The sequence below is a fragment of the Scyliorhinus torazame genome, chromosome 1 (assembly GCF_047496885.1).
Source record: "Scyliorhinus torazame isolate Kashiwa2021f chromosome 1, sScyTor2.1, whole genome shotgun sequence".
NCBI lineage: Eukaryota > Metazoa > Chordata > Chondrichthyes > Carcharhiniformes > Scyliorhinidae > Scyliorhinus > Scyliorhinus torazame.
The window spans coordinates 338041851-338057191 of record NC_092707.1 but is presented as its reverse complement, the minus strand read 5'-3'; the positions used below and the strand labels follow the sequence as shown (position 1 = coordinate 338057191).

Genomic DNA, 15341 nt, shown 5'->3' with positions numbered 1-15341 from the left:
GGGAGCAGCATGACAGCACAGTGGTTAGCACAGTTGCTTCACAGCTCCAGGGTCCCAGGTACGATTCCCGGCTTGGGACACTGTCTGTGCGGAGTCTGCACGTTCTCCCCGTTTCTGCGTGGGTTTCCTCCGGGTGCACCGGTTTCCTCCCAAAGTCCAAAGATGTGCAGGTTAGGTGGATTGGCCTTGATAAATTGCCGTTAGTGCCCCAAAAAAGGGTAGGTGGAGTTATTGGGTTACGGGGATAGGGTGGCGGCTTAAGTAGGGTGCTCTTTCCAAGAGCGGACACGCTGGGCCGAATGACCTCCTTCTGCACTGTAAATTCTAGTTCAACACAGAATACCCAGCCTCGGGTCTGCTCTAGAAACTGTCCCATTTATGTGGCTTGATAGGTTGTGGTTCTCGTCAATAGACATGCACCATGGTGTTAATGATGGGGATTCAGTGATGGTACTTTCGTTGGATGTCAACTCTCGCTTTTTGGAGGTGGTCATTTCCTGGCACTGGCATGGTGCAAATGGAGGTTACCCCCCTGTCAGCCACGTCTTGTGGAAATTGGGCACCGACTGTTTCATTGTCTGAGGAATGGAATCGAACACTGCAATTATCAGAAAACAATCCCACTTCTGACTTTAATGGCTGTTTTTTTTTTTAGTAATCATCAATGATTCAATCAAGGAACTTTTTGAGTTAAGTGGTAGTACATAAACTGTCTCTGAATATACTAATAATTTCTTGGGACAAAACCATAAGCCTATCTGTATCATCTGTGAAACTCTCATTGATTTACAATTCTGATACATGGGGGACCCAATTGTAACTTTAACCCACAGGGATCAGGTGGAAGACTGATTTTCATCCCATCCAATAATTACTCACTGACTTCAATGGAGAGTAAAATCAGGTAGGGTGTAAAACCAAAATTGCTTCTAGATAAAAATAAAACAAAATTGCACTCAATCCCATCAATTTACCAAATGGTAGAATAGGTTAAAACCCCATCAAGTGGGATATAAAATCAGCGTTCCACCTGACCTGAAGGGTTTCCTACCCAATGAGTTAGGTTAACATCAACCTCGAGGAGTTGATAAAATTCTGGACTATCAAAGCCACCTGTGAACGGCTGAGGCGAATCTAAGTCCCAGGTAATTTGATTTCGAATTCAGGAAAAACAAAAATACCTTGTGCAGCACGAATGATGATGCAATCAAAATAAAATTCTCCACATGTAACGTGGCATACATTTTAAAAAAAATCTGACCCCACTGGTACTTTGAAGTACTTAAGGCTTTCGCATAACATCTTTTTTTTAACTGGGTCAATATTGAACGAGTTACAGCCGAGCACAAAGCTATTGACCTATAGTGAACAGGTTGCTCTGCCAAACCCTTTGGACTTGTCTGCTGCAGTGGTTCCCTTTGAGGGGTTTCCTTGGCCTCCAGGTTCAGCATCTGCTGGTGTGGATTGAACATATGGAGAGGATGTCGTCTGTTTGGTAGCTTAGGGGACCTCAGCCTCTGACCATCTGAAATTGAAAAGATCAACTGTATGAATCTGCTTTGAAAAGCATGCAAAATACTGCACAAGTGACAGTGTTGCCCTTGCTCTCCCAAACGTGAAAGTGCCTGAACGCACAAATGAGCTCTGAAGGTCTTTCCAGCTGGTAAGGAACATCTGTATCTTTCGTGGAACATAGTTATAATCCACTTCAAATTATTCCGAGCGTTTCAGCTGATTTATACTTAGATAAGCAATTTAGGTGCGTGTGTGTTAGTTTGTTTTCATTAATCCCTATATTTTTGTAAAGTTATTATTGACAACAATTTGAGAATAAATGTGATTAATTTGACAGAGGGAATGTAAATACAGGTATGAGGATCTAACGAAAATGTTTCTCGGTATTATAGTGAGCGGGAACATAAGAACATAAGAACTCGGAGCAGGAGTAGGCCATCTGGCCCTTTGAGCCTTCTCCGCCATTCAATGAGATCATGGCTGATCTTTTGTGGACTTAGCTCCACTTTTCCGCCCGAACACCAAAACCCTTTATTCCTTTATTCTTCAAAAAACTATCTATCTTTATTTTGAAAACGTTCAATGAAGGAGCCTCAACTGCTTCACTGGGCAAGGAATTACATAGATTCACAACCCTTTGGGTGAAGAAGTTCCTCCTAAGCTCAGTCCTAAATCTACTTCCCCTTATTTTGAGGCTATGCCCCCTAGTTCTGCTTTCACCTGCCAGCTGGGTGTTTCCCGATGGCCGACCCAGCAAGGCCGCAACTGGTACCTAATGTTAATTAGAGCACTTAATGATGCTCCATGGGCTTCATACTGGAAAAGACTGTCCCGCCAGCTGATTCGCCTGGACCGTGTTAGGCAGCTCCCCGCTAATGAGCGGGAGCAGCTCTTGAACCAATCCCCTAGAGCAAGCCCCAGACAGCATGCAGCCATGCCCCCGCGCTGACCATCCCCACGATTCAGAGATGCCCATCTTGGAGTCCAGATGGGATATCCTGTTCAACAGAGAGTGTCAGAGAGTCTGCCACCCAGGTGGTAGTGGCAGCCGCCATCAGCACAGGGAGTGTCACCAGGAGGACGACCACCCAGTACTGCAAGCTCAACCACCTCCCCAGCCTGCACGGGTGAGTTGGCATCAGTCCCCTGGCACCGATCCCGACTGTCACTTCCCCCCCTAGCATAGTATTGCTCCTGTGCCCCAGCACACCCTGGTACCCACCTGCGCACCCCATCCATGCCCAGTGCCGGTGCCCACACCTTTCCCCCACCATGTCCCTCCCCCGCGATGCATGAAACGTCCGGCTCATGTTGCCCTCTCTCTGTCCCCGCAGGAGAAGCTGTCGCACAATGGACAGGATAGGACCCAATGGGTGGTGGAGTGCTTTACATCAGAGTCATCACTCCCTACGAGGAACGGGCCCTGGAGGTCATGGGGGTGGCTGAGAACAGATCTGGCACCGACAATGAGATTGGCCTGCGCTGCAGAGGTGAGTATCCACCGGCCCCCTCCCAGATCCAGATGACCTGCCACATGTGAGTTGTTCATGCCAGACATAATGATCCTTCTCTCCCCCTAACCACATGTCCGTTCTGCCGCAGGATCGTCATCCGATGGTGCCAGCCCATCGGTTGACTCTGCGATGTCACCGTTGAGGCGTCACAGCTCTCATTGCCCCCTTCCACCAGCGCAGAGACACACACCTCGGTGGGCGAAAGTTCTGAACAAGCTTCTAGGACACAATCTGGTGAACTCCGCACAGCTGCTGATGTACATAAGGCGGAGGCAGGAAGGTCCAAGGGAGTCAGCAGTCGGAGGTCTGTTGGATCCCAGGACCCAGCTGGGTCCCAGCCAGAGGCTGAGCCTCTGGACAGGGTGATTCTAGGGCTGATGCAGATGGGACCTGGCTCAGGTACCCCGCCACCCCCCCCAATCCATCCTCCTCCACCCCTTCTCCCCGGATCCACATAACCTCCTCTCTGGTCGTGGGGTTATCCCCAGTGCTGTGACCGTGCCCTTGGGTGTTCGAATGTTGCCTGATGCTCCTGCGGTTTTGAAGTCTCCTGTCTCCAGGCCCCACAGGCAGAATGGAATGCTAGATGGTAACACCCGCCTGCAACCTGGCCTGTCTATCCATGGGAAACCACTTGTGAGCTGTGAAGTGCTCTCATTCCTAACATTGCCAATTCCCTATGAGTGATAGCCTTCAGATGTGCGGACAGAGGGCAGCAAGGTCAGTGGGGGTTAAAGTGACCACATTACCATGGGCGGGGCTCTGTCCTGGGCACCTTCGGTAGGACAGACAGGCAGAAGCTGAAGTTGTCCCTGGTATGGGTGTACACAATTTGGGGGTGCCATGTCGGATCCATGGGTGCTAAGCCCCATTTCTGCTCCCCAACCCAGGGTCAACCCACCCCCCCCACCCCCCCCCACCCCCACCCCTACCCCACCTCCTCCGATCCACGCAGCAGCCACTTCACTAGATTCACGTAGTAAAATAGGTGTGCTAAAGGGTGCCCACATGACCCCTTGCTGGGGAGCTGGTTAGATCACGGGAGGTCGTTAGATAGGGGGTCGTTCCCGTTAATGGATGGAGATTGGTCTTAATTGATGATTGTCGGTTTCTCACCATTGCTGCGGCAGAATCCGGATATCTCCAACGGGTGGGGGCCGGTTAGATCGGAAACCGATCAGCACCTGTTGCGGTTCTGGATTTCAGACTCTCCCGTGGTCTAGCTCGCTCACTCCGATTTGCGCGTGGCGTGGCCTTCAGATTGCGCTCCTGTGGTTCTTGTATTTTTGAAAGTTTAGACATTCTTATGAAAATTCAGGCAAAATCAGGAATTGTCTGCAGAGTTTGCAAGGAAAATGAAATTGTGACAAAGATCTGTATTTTCTGGATAAAGTTAATGGTATGAAATCATAAAAAGGTGTTTAGGTGTTAGGCTGGCTCAGGGAGTTTGGCATGCAACCTTAGCAAGAACGTAAACCAGAAGAAGGCAGCCATGGACAATAAGCGATATACTTAGCACCTAGATATATGACTTCTGCTGATCCGCTTCTGTGTAGTAATCAGTCACTTTCTGCAGAGAAACCTGAAATGTGAGTTTCATCTTTCAGATCTGTGAATTCTGTAATAACTTTGGTTGCATCCTGAATCCCACAACCTCATATTCAGACTTACAGCAGATTCAATAAGCTTCTCGAAGGACGACAGGCACACACTAAAGATTATCTTTTTATTGGAATAGAGAGTCTTAGCCAAAAAAATAACCCATCAATAGGATGAACCGAATCAATGTAGGTTAAGTATTTGTAAATTAAGGTATGGAAGAAAGTGCTTTCTCTATACCCCTGATGAGTTGCTTCTATTTTGCTCCTACTTATTGCAATCAGTTTCTGAAGGCATTGCTCAGAAACTCCTGTGAGATCACATTGCTGGAGTAATGATTGAGAAGGTGCTTGGAAAATAGGAAATAACGTAATGAATTGATAAGTTAAACATGTTTATACTTGCCTGACAAAAGGCTGACAAAATATATATTATTCACATAGAATTGCTGTGTATATATGCACAATGTTTGGCTTATAAGCAGAGATTTGCTCCCTTTTGCTTCCAATGTTTATTGATAGAAGAGTAAATGGCATCAATTTTTCCTGGGTTCAACTCATTTCCTAGCATGTGGATTTTATGCTTTCAAGAGGACACAGATTCAAAGAGAACTGCGACTCTAGTACTATCACCTGGAGTGAAAGCTGACAGGAAGAAGAAGGGGCAGACAGCAGTGCGACACTCGCATTGTCATGCATGACTGACCTGCAGCCATCATCAGCAATTAAATATTGAGAGCTCCAGATATCTTTAGACAGGTTCAGGTTTCCTGGCACTGCTGTGATTAGATTTTGCATTGCTTCCCTGTGGTCAATAACAGCTTCTTTTTATTCATTCGCTTTCTTTTTCCCTGTAAAGTCTTTGAAGTGTTTCAAAGTGTAATCACTGAGGTTAGCAACAACTGGTCGATAGTCAGTAGAATGCACACAAAAGGTTCTGTAACCAACAGCCGATTTAAAGCTGCCTTTTAATGTGAGTGCTCAGTTTTGCTTTTATACTGTGTGTGGTATTCTCCCATGGATTACAGGGTAATTTCATGGAACCAAGCATTGAAATCAAGGTTCCAAAGCAGGATTTGCAGGCTGAAAGCATTTAAATCACAGTAGAGTGAGGCCTGTACTTACCAGTAGGAGGCATTAACAATCAGCATATCAGATGAGTATATTAATGATAATTGCATTGTGATAATGAATATTTTAAAACAGGAAACAATGTCATTAAAGATATAGGCCCAGATCATCCACTCAAGCCGAAAGGAAAGAAACAGATGTGTTTAGCTCAAAGAGATTGATAGAATTGCAGGGCGATCCCAAATGAAAACAAATTTATCAAATGGCTACTCTGATTTGGAGGCTCAGTGTATTCCTTAATGTTATAATGTAAACAATTGCATATTAATGAGAAAATACCACTCGACCCATATTAGTGCAGATGACAAAGGGGAGGAAATTTCAAAATGTCTTACTGCCTGAGTACACAAACGAAATTCTAAGGATAGATCATGAGATTTCATTCGGAGGACACCCAGGAATAAAGAAAACACAAGCAAAAATACAGAAACAATTGTACTGGACTGGACTAAATAAAAGGGCGGGATTGTCCGTTGCCCAACGCCAAAATCGTGTTTGGCGATTGGGCGGAGAATGGGCTCCAACGCCGAAATCGGGGCCTGCGCCAGTTTGATACTGGTCAGCCATGCTCTGCCCCCTCCATAATGGCATCATCGTGACGCGCACCGCGTTCAGTCGCAATGCCGTTGGCGCCTCATTGGCTGGCCCATCCAAGATGCACCGCCCCGATGGGCCGAGTTCCCGGCGGCGTGGGACACGTGTGGTCACCCAAATCATGACCCCGGCGTGGCAGCTGTGGACTGTGTCTAGCGCCGCCTCACTTGGCAGGGATCCGTGCCACTGGTCGGGGAGGCTTCTGCGAGGGCTGGGAGGACTGATGGTGTGGTGGGCAGGGGGTGGCCAGGGGGTGGGCTATGGTGTCATGGATGGCAGGTTAGGTCTGCATGCGGCCAGCGCCATGTTGTACGGTGCGACCATTGCAGGTCGTCAGCCGTGCGCATGCACGGCCCGGGACCCAGCCATTCTCTGGCCATTTTCAGCACGGGAGGTGGGAGTTTCAGTCAGCATCGGTGCTAGCCCCTCACTGGTAACGGAATCGGTGAAGGGCTCCTGCCAATTTTTTTCACGTAAACCTCCCGCGGATTCTCCATTCGAGCTGGTACTTAGCCGCAGAAACGGAGAATCCAGTCCGAGATATAGTTACATTTTGTCAAACATGTCACACATGTCAAGTAATAGGAAAACCACAATCTACAATAAAGCAAACACCTTTGACCCCTATTCCAGCTTTCAAGGACCTTTTACAAGAGTTCTAGTCGACTGTGTTGGACCACTTTCAAAAACGCAGTGAAAATCAATACTTGTTTAACTATTATGGATATATCTGTTCGATTTCCTGAAGCCATATCATTAAAGATCATGACAGCCAAGAGGGTGATAGAGGAATTACCAAGTTCTTTACTATATATGGCTCATAGAAAGAGGTGCAATCGGATCAAGGGTCAAATTTACTGTCAAGATTATTTAAAAAGGTCATGAATAGTCTGGAAATAAAACAGTAGAAATCATTGGCATATCATCCAGATTCACAGGGAGCTTTGGAGAGGTGGCATAAACATTGAAATGCTGATAAGAGCGTATAGTCAAGATTACCCTCGTGAAAATAATTTTTATTATTTGTCATTAGGGATGCGCCAAATGATTCAACAGCAGTTAGTTCTTTTGAATTTGTTTGTGGACATGAAGTTAGAGGACTACTGAAATGAATCGAAGAAAACTTACTTGTCAAATAAGAAATCAGGGGCAAGATTCTCCGACCCCCCGCCGGGTCGGAGAATCGCCGGGGGCTGGCGTGAATCCCGCCCATGCCGGTTGCCGAAGTCTCCGGCACCGGAGATTCGGCAGGGGCGGGAATCGCGCCGCGCCAGTTGGCGGGCCCCCCACCCGCGCGATTCTCCAGCCTGGATGGGCCGAAGTCCCGCTGCTAAAATGCCTGTCCCGTCGGCGTAGATTAAACCACCTACCTTACCGGCGGGACAAGGCGGCGCGGGCGGGCTCCGGGGTCCTGGGGGGGGGGGGGCGGGCCGAACTGGCCCCGGGGGGTGCCCCCACGGTGGCCTGGCCCGCGATCGGGGCCCACCGACCCGCGGGCGGCCTGTGCCGTGGGGGCACTCTTTCCCTTCCGCCTCCACCACAGTCTCCACCATGGCGGAGGCAGAAGAGACTCCCTCCACTGCGCATGCGTGGGAAGCTGTCAGCGGCTGCTGACGCTCCCGCGCATGCGCCGCCCGGAGATGTCATTTCCGCGCCAGCTGGCGGGGCACCAAAGGCCTTTTCCGCCAGCTGGCGGGGCGGAAATTCGTCCGGCGGCGACCTAGCCCCTTAAGGTTGGGGCTCAGCCCCCAAAGATGCGGAGCATTCCGCACCTTTGGGGCGGCGCGATGCCCATCTGATTTGCGCCGTTTTGGGCGCCAGTCGGTGGACATCGCGCCGTTTCCGGAGAATTTCGCCCTAGAACTTTTGGACTCGCAAATTTCTGAGAAAGACTGAAAGGGGCTTGTGAGGTGGCAAGGAAGCATTTAAATATAGCACAGTGGGGAATGAAAGCAATGGCTGATAGGAGAGCACAGCCTCATAGTGTTGAGGCAGGGGAGAGAGTGAGTGTGTTATTACCTGTGTTGGGCGAACCATTGAAAGCTAGATTTAGTCAACCATGTCAGATTGAAAGAAAACTGAGTGAAGTAAATTATCTGGTACTCACACCACATAAACATAAATCTCAGAGTATGAAGTATGTCATATTAACATGCTTAAGAGGTATTGGGATAGAGAAGATGAAGACAAGCATGATGTCTTGGTAGTATTGAAGTAGGGAGAAGAGGAAGCCTTAAAGTCTGAATGACTTTGCGCTATTTCATTTGGGTAATGAGGAATTGCTGGGAAATTTAAACAACAGGTTAAGTTATCTACCAAATAACAGCTGCGGCCAATTGGAATAGTTACTGCAGTCTTATAAACGTATTTGTGGGACTAAATTTGGTAGAACAGAGATTGTGATGCAGGTGAGGTGGGGGAAACCTCATAAAGATAAAGATGCATGGCATTAAGGGTAAAGTAGTAGCATGGATAGAGGATTGGTTAATGAATAGAAAACAAAGAGTGGGGATTAATGGGTGTTTCTCTGGTTGGCAATCAGTAGCTAGTGGTGTCCCTCAGGGACCAGTGTTGGGCCCACAATTGTTCACAATTTACATAGATGATTTGGAGTTGGGGACCAAGTGCAATGTGTCTAAGTTTGCAGACGACACTAAGATGAGTCGTAAAGCAAAAAGTGCAGAAGATACCGGAAGTCTGCAGAGGGAATTGGATAGGTTAGGTGAATGGGCTAGGGTCTGGCAGATGGAATATAATGTTGACAAATGTGAGGTTATCCATTTTGGTAGGAATAACAGCAAAAGGGATTATTATTTAAATGATAAAATATTAAAACAGGCTGCTGTGCAGAGAGACCTGGGTGTGCTAGTGCATGAGTGGCAAAAAGTTGGTTTACAGGTGCAACAGGTGATTAAGAAGGCAAATGGAGTTTTGTCCTTCATTGCTAGAGGGATGGAGTTTAAGACTAGGGAGGTTATGCTGCAATTGTATAAGGTATTAGTGAGGCCACACCTGGAGTATTGTGTTCAGTTTTGGTCTCCTTACTTGAGAAAGGACGTACTGGCGCTGGAGGGTGTGCAGAGGAGATTCACTAGGTTAATCCCAGATCTGAAGGGGTTGGATTACGAGGAGAGGTTGAGTAGACTGGGACTGTACTCATTGAAATTTAGAAGGATGCAGGGGGATCTTATAGAATCATATAAAATTATGAAGGGAATAGATAGGATAGATGTGGACAGGTTGTTTCCACTGGTGGGTGAAAGCAGAACTAGGGGGCATAGCCTCAAAATAAGCGGAAGTAGATTTAGGACTGAGTTTAGGAGGAACTTCTTCACCCAAAGGGTTGTGAATCTATGGAATTCCTTGTCCAGTGAAGCAGTTGAAGCTCCTTCATTAAATGTTTTAAAGATAAAGATAGATAGTTTTTTGAAGAATAAAGGTATTAAGGGTTATGGTGTTTGGGCCGGAAAGTGGAGCTGAGTCCACAAACATCAGCCATGATCTCATTGAATGGCGGAGGAGGCTCGAGGGGCCAGATGGCCTACTCCTGCTCCTAGTTCTTATGTTCTTATGAAACAGTTCCAATAAAGCAACATCCATATGGATTAAATTCAGAAAAGTTACCACAAGTGAGGGAGGAACTGAAAAAAATCAATATTAGTAGGGAAATGGTGTTGGGGAAATTGATGGGAAAGAAGGCTGATAAATCCATGGTGCCTGATGATCGACATCCCAGAGTATTTCAGGAAGTGGTCCTAGAAATAGTGGATGCATTGGTTGGTCATTTTCCGAGATTCTATAGACTCTGGAAAAGTTCGTCCAGATTGGATGGTAGCTACTGTATCCTTGCTATTTAAAAATGGAGGTAGAGAGAAAATGAAATAGAGAAAGCCTGACGTCGGTCGTGGGGAAAATTCTCGAGTCCATTATAAAATATTTAATAGCAGAGCACTTAGAAAACAGTGGCAGAATTGAAGAATCAGCATGGATTAACAAAGGGAAATCATGCTGACAAATCTACTGGAATGTTTCAAGGATGTAACTAGTAGAGTTGATGAGGAGATGTCAGGAGATGTGCTTTATTTGGACTTTCAGAAGGCTTTCGACAAAGTCCCACTTAAGAGATTAGCGTGTAAAATTAAGCACATGTGATTAGGGGTAGTGTTTTGAGATCGATAGAAAACTGGATGGCAGAGAGGAAACATAAAAGGACAAACAAACAGGTATTTCTCTGAATGGAAGGCAGCGACTAGTGGGGTACCGGAGGGATCGATGCTGGGACCCCAGCTAATCACAATATATATAAATGATATAGATGGGGACTTAAATCTGGGTGGGTGGGTGAGCTGTGGGGAGGATGCAGAAGTGTTGCAGTGGGGTTTGGACAAGCTGAGTGAGTGGGCACATGCATGGCAGATGCAATATAATTTGGATAAATGTGAGCTTATCCACTTTGGTAGCAAATTTTGGAAGGCATATTATTACCTGAATGGCTATAGATTGGGAGAGGGGTATGTGCAATGAGACCAGGGTGTCCTCATACACCAGTCGCTGAAGATAAGCATGCAGGTGTAGCAGGCGGTAAAGAAGGAAAATGGATATTGGCCTTCACAGTGAGAGGATTCAAGCACAGGTGCAAGGATGTTTTGATTCAATTATACAGACAGAGCCTTGGTGTGGCCACACCTGGGATATTATGTGCAATATCGGTTTCCTTACCTGAGGAAGGATGTTCTGGATTTGGATTTGTTTATTGTCACGTGTACCGAGGTTCAGTGAAAAGTATTTTACTGCGAGCAGCTCAACAGATCATTGAGTATATGAAAAGAAAAGGAAAAAAAAGAAAATACATAATAGCGCAACACAAGGTACACAATGTAACTAGATAACACCGGCATCAGATGAAGCATACAGGGTGTAGTGTTCAAGTGGTCAGTCCATAAGAGGGTTGTTTAGGAGTCTGGTAACAGCTGGGAAGAAGCTGTTTTGAGTCTGTTCATGCGTGTTCTCAGACTTTTGTATCTCCTGATCGATGGAAGAAGTTGGAAGAGTAAGTCTGGTGGGAGGGATCTTTGATTATGCTGCCCACTATCCCCAGGCAGCGGGAGGTGTAAATTAAGTCAATGGATGGGGGGAAGTTTTGTGTGATGGACTGGGCTGTGTTCACGACTCTCTGAAGTTTCTTGCGGTCTTGGGCTGAGCAGTTGCCATACCAGGTTGTGATGCAGCCGGATAGAATGCTTTCTATGGTGCATCTGTAAACGTTGGTAAGAGTTAATGTGGACATACCGAATTTCCTTAGTTTCCTGAGGAAATACAGGCGCTGCTGTGCTTTCTTGGTGGTATCATCGACGTGGGTGGACCAGGACAAATTTTTGGAGATGTGTACCCCTAGGAATTTGAAACTGCTAACCATCTCCACCTTGGCACCGTTGACGCTAACAGGCGTGTGTACAGTACTTTGCTTCCTGAAGCCAATGACCAGCTCTTTAGTTTTGCTGGCATTGAGGGAGAGATTGTTGTCGCTGCACCACTCCACTAAGTTCTCTATCTCCCTCCTGTATTCTGACTCATCGTTATTCGAGATCCGAACCACTATGGTCGTATCGTCGGCAAACTTGTAGATGGAGTTGGAATCAAATTTTGCCACGCAGTCATGTGTGTACAGGGAGTATAGTAGGGGGCTAAGTACACAGCCTTGCGGGGCCCCGGTATTGAGGACTATTGTGGAGGAGGTGTTTTTGTTTATTTTTACTGATTGTGGTCTGTGGGTCAGAAGGTTGTGGATCCAGTTGCAGAGTGAGGAGTCAAGTCCTAGGTTTTAGAGCTTTGATATGAGCTTGGCTGGGATTATGGAGTTGAAGGCGGGGGAGCAATAAATAGGAGTCTGATGTAGGAGTCCTTGTTGTCGAGATGCTCTGGGGATGAGTGTAGGGCCAGGGAGATGGCGCCTGCTGTGGACCAGTTGCGGCGGTATGCGAATTGCAGTGGATCAAGGCGTTCTGGGAGTATGTAAGTGACGCGCTTCATGACCAACTTCTCGAAACACTTCATTACGACTGAAGTCAGGGCCACCGGACGGCAGTCATTGAGGCATGTTGCCTGGTTCTTCTTTGGCACAGGTATGATGGTGGTCTTCTTGAAGCAGGTGGGGACCTCGGAGTGGAGTATGGACAGGTTAAAGATGTCCGCAAACACATCTGCCAGCTGGTTTGCGCAGGCTCTGAGTGCACGACCAGGGATCCCGTCCGGACCCGTCGCCTTCCGAGGGTTCACTTTCAGGAAGGCCGATCTGACTTTGGAAGCTGTGATGGTGAGTATGGGTGTGTTATGGGCTCCTGGTGCACTCGACAACGGATCGTTGGTTTCCTGCTCGAACCGAGCATAAAATGCATTGAGTTCATCAGGGATGGGTGCACTGCTGCTGGAGATACTGCTCAGCTTCGCTATATAGCCCGTTATGTTGTTTAGGTCTTGCCACAACCGCTGAGAGTCTGTAACGCTGTCTGTGACACTAGTTCTTCCTGTAGAGGGAGTGCAGAGCAGGTTTATCAGACTGATTCCTGAGATGGCGGGACTGACACATGAGGAGAGATTGAATCGGTTAGGATTACATTCGCTGGCATTCAGAAGAATGAGGGGGCATTCTCATAGAAAGCTATACAATTTTGACAGGACGAGACAGGGCAGATGCAGGAAGGATGTTTCCGATGGTGGGTGTGTCCAGAACAAGGAGTCACCATCTGAGGGTATGGGGTAGACCATTAAGGACTGAGATGAGGAGAAATTTCTTCACCCAGAGAGTGGTGAGCCTGTGGAATTCGCTACCACAGACAGTAATTGAGGCCAAAATGTTGTAGGCGGGATTCTCCGGCCTCCCAGCCAAGTGTATCTTGGCAGCAGGAGGTGGCACGCATTCGCTGGTGGCAGGATTCTCAGCTCCCACCACTGTCAATGGGAATTCCTATTGAAGCCACCCACAGCGTCAGGAATTCTATGGGCGAGGGTACGCTGCCGGCGGGACCAGAAGATCCCGCTGGCATGAACGGCCAGAGTTTCCAAGAAGGAGTTAGATATAGCTCTTGGGACAAAAGGGATCACCAGGGGTGGCACGGTAGCACAGTGGTTAGCACTGCTGCCTCACAGAGCCAGGGACCTGGGTTCAATTCCAGCCTCGGTTCACTGTCTGTCTGGAGTTTGTACATTCTCCCCGTGTCTGCATGGGGTTTTTCCAGTTTTCTCCCACAGTCCAAAGATGTATGGGGTGGGTGGATTAGCCATGCTAAATTGCCCTTAGTGTCCAGGGATGTGTAGGTTCGGTTATGAGTTTGCAGGGATAGGGCGGGAATGGCCTATTCCTGTTCCTATTTTCTATGTTTCTAGTTACAGAAGGAAATTGAATATATGCTCCAAAGTGACATTATTGAATTGAGTAATGGTGCCGAAGCCAGATGGAACACAATGACTTTGTGTGGACTGCAGGAAAGTGAATGTCCTCACCAAGAGGGAGTCGGTTCCTATACCACAGTCGGTGGATTGCATTGAAAGTGTTGGACAGTTTAAATTCATCACAAATATAAACTTGCGAAAGTGAAATTGACAAGTACCTTTGTCCGAGAGGGCAAAGGAAATCTCAGCATTTGTGATGCCAAATGGACTTTATCAATTTAAAGTTTGCCGTTCAGGATGAAGAATACACCTGCAACATTTCCGAGACTAATGAATAAAATTGTTCAAGGATTGAATCTTATAGATAGGTTCTTGATTAATAAGGGGATCAGGGGTTATGGGGAGAAGGCAGGAGAATGGGGATGAGACAAATATCAGCCACGATTGAATGGCGGAGCAGACTCGATGGGCTGAGTGGCCTAATTCTGGTCCTATGTCTTATGGTCTTATGAATCACTGTGCAGTGTATATTGACGATTTAGTGCTGTTTAGTCGAAGATGGGACGGACATCTGCAAAACCTAAAATAACAATTTGAATGCTAAAAAGAAGCTAATTTAGTCATGAATTTGGCAAAAAAGTGAATTTGCTAAAGTTCAAATTTAACATTTAGGGCATATCGTGGGACATGATCAGATGGCTTTATGTGTTGTGTAATACAGGCCATTTGGGATTTTCCAGAACCTGCAACAGAAGAGATTTTAAGATTTCTGGGAATGAGTGGATTTTGTCCTAAGTTTGTGCCGAACTTTAGCAGTCTGGTAGCACAACTAACTGAACACTTGAATGGGAACAAGAAATTTAACTGGGCGGAGGACTTTCAAACTGTATTCCAACATTTAAAAACTGTGTTGATAACAGTGCCAGTGTTATTGGTGTGGGAGCTGTGTTGCTACAGGTGTTAGATCCCAGTTGGTGTTACAACTAGACGGGAAGATCCCATAATGGAACCCTGACTCAAAAGACCGTAAGTTTTACTGTTTTTTATGAAACTTGGAGGAACAGAATCACAGGATCGCTAATTAGTTTTAATAACAAGAAAAAACATTTATTAGACATGGAAAAATTGGATTATAATACAATACTCCTTTATTCCCCCCTCAGCTTAACAAAACCACAGAGGTTTTATGACTAACACAGATGACAAAGTATATTTGAAGCTTATTGCTTTTTTAAAGCATAAAGGTTGGCTGTGGTCAAACACACACTCCAGTCTGAATCCAGGCTAGTGTCTGCGGATTTCTCCTCTGAATCCCCCCAGAATGATTGTCATATGTGAGTTTCCAAACTCAAATTCCAAAACCATGCTTTAACAACTTCACTCATAATAATGCTTTCTATTGGTGGTTTGCATTCCATATTCCAGTCCATATTTTCCAAAAGACTCTTGTGAACAGAGCTTTGACTCCACTTTTATGAGTGAATCCAGGCCAGGATTTTACACCAACCCTTCATGATTCCTTTGTCTCAACCGACTTCCACTGTTACACAAACTCTGATATTAAGCCAATAATGTCTTCCCAATTACTTTAAATTTGTTT

At 46.6% G+C, this 15341-nt stretch overlaps 1 long non-coding RNA gene across 3 annotated transcripts in view; it reads right to left on the bottom strand.

Moving 5' to 3' along the window:
* Positions 1–604: 604 nt before the first annotated feature.
* The window catches only part of LOC140396317 (uncharacterized), a 399195-nt gene continuing 384458 nt past the window's right edge, over positions 605–15341 (bottom strand). For all 3 annotated transcript variants that reach the window (XR_011936636.1, XR_011936558.1, XR_011936657.1), the window contains one exon: positions 605–1525. This is a non-coding gene — a long non-coding RNA (uncharacterized lncRNA). The remainder of the gene's footprint in view (positions 1526–15341) is intronic.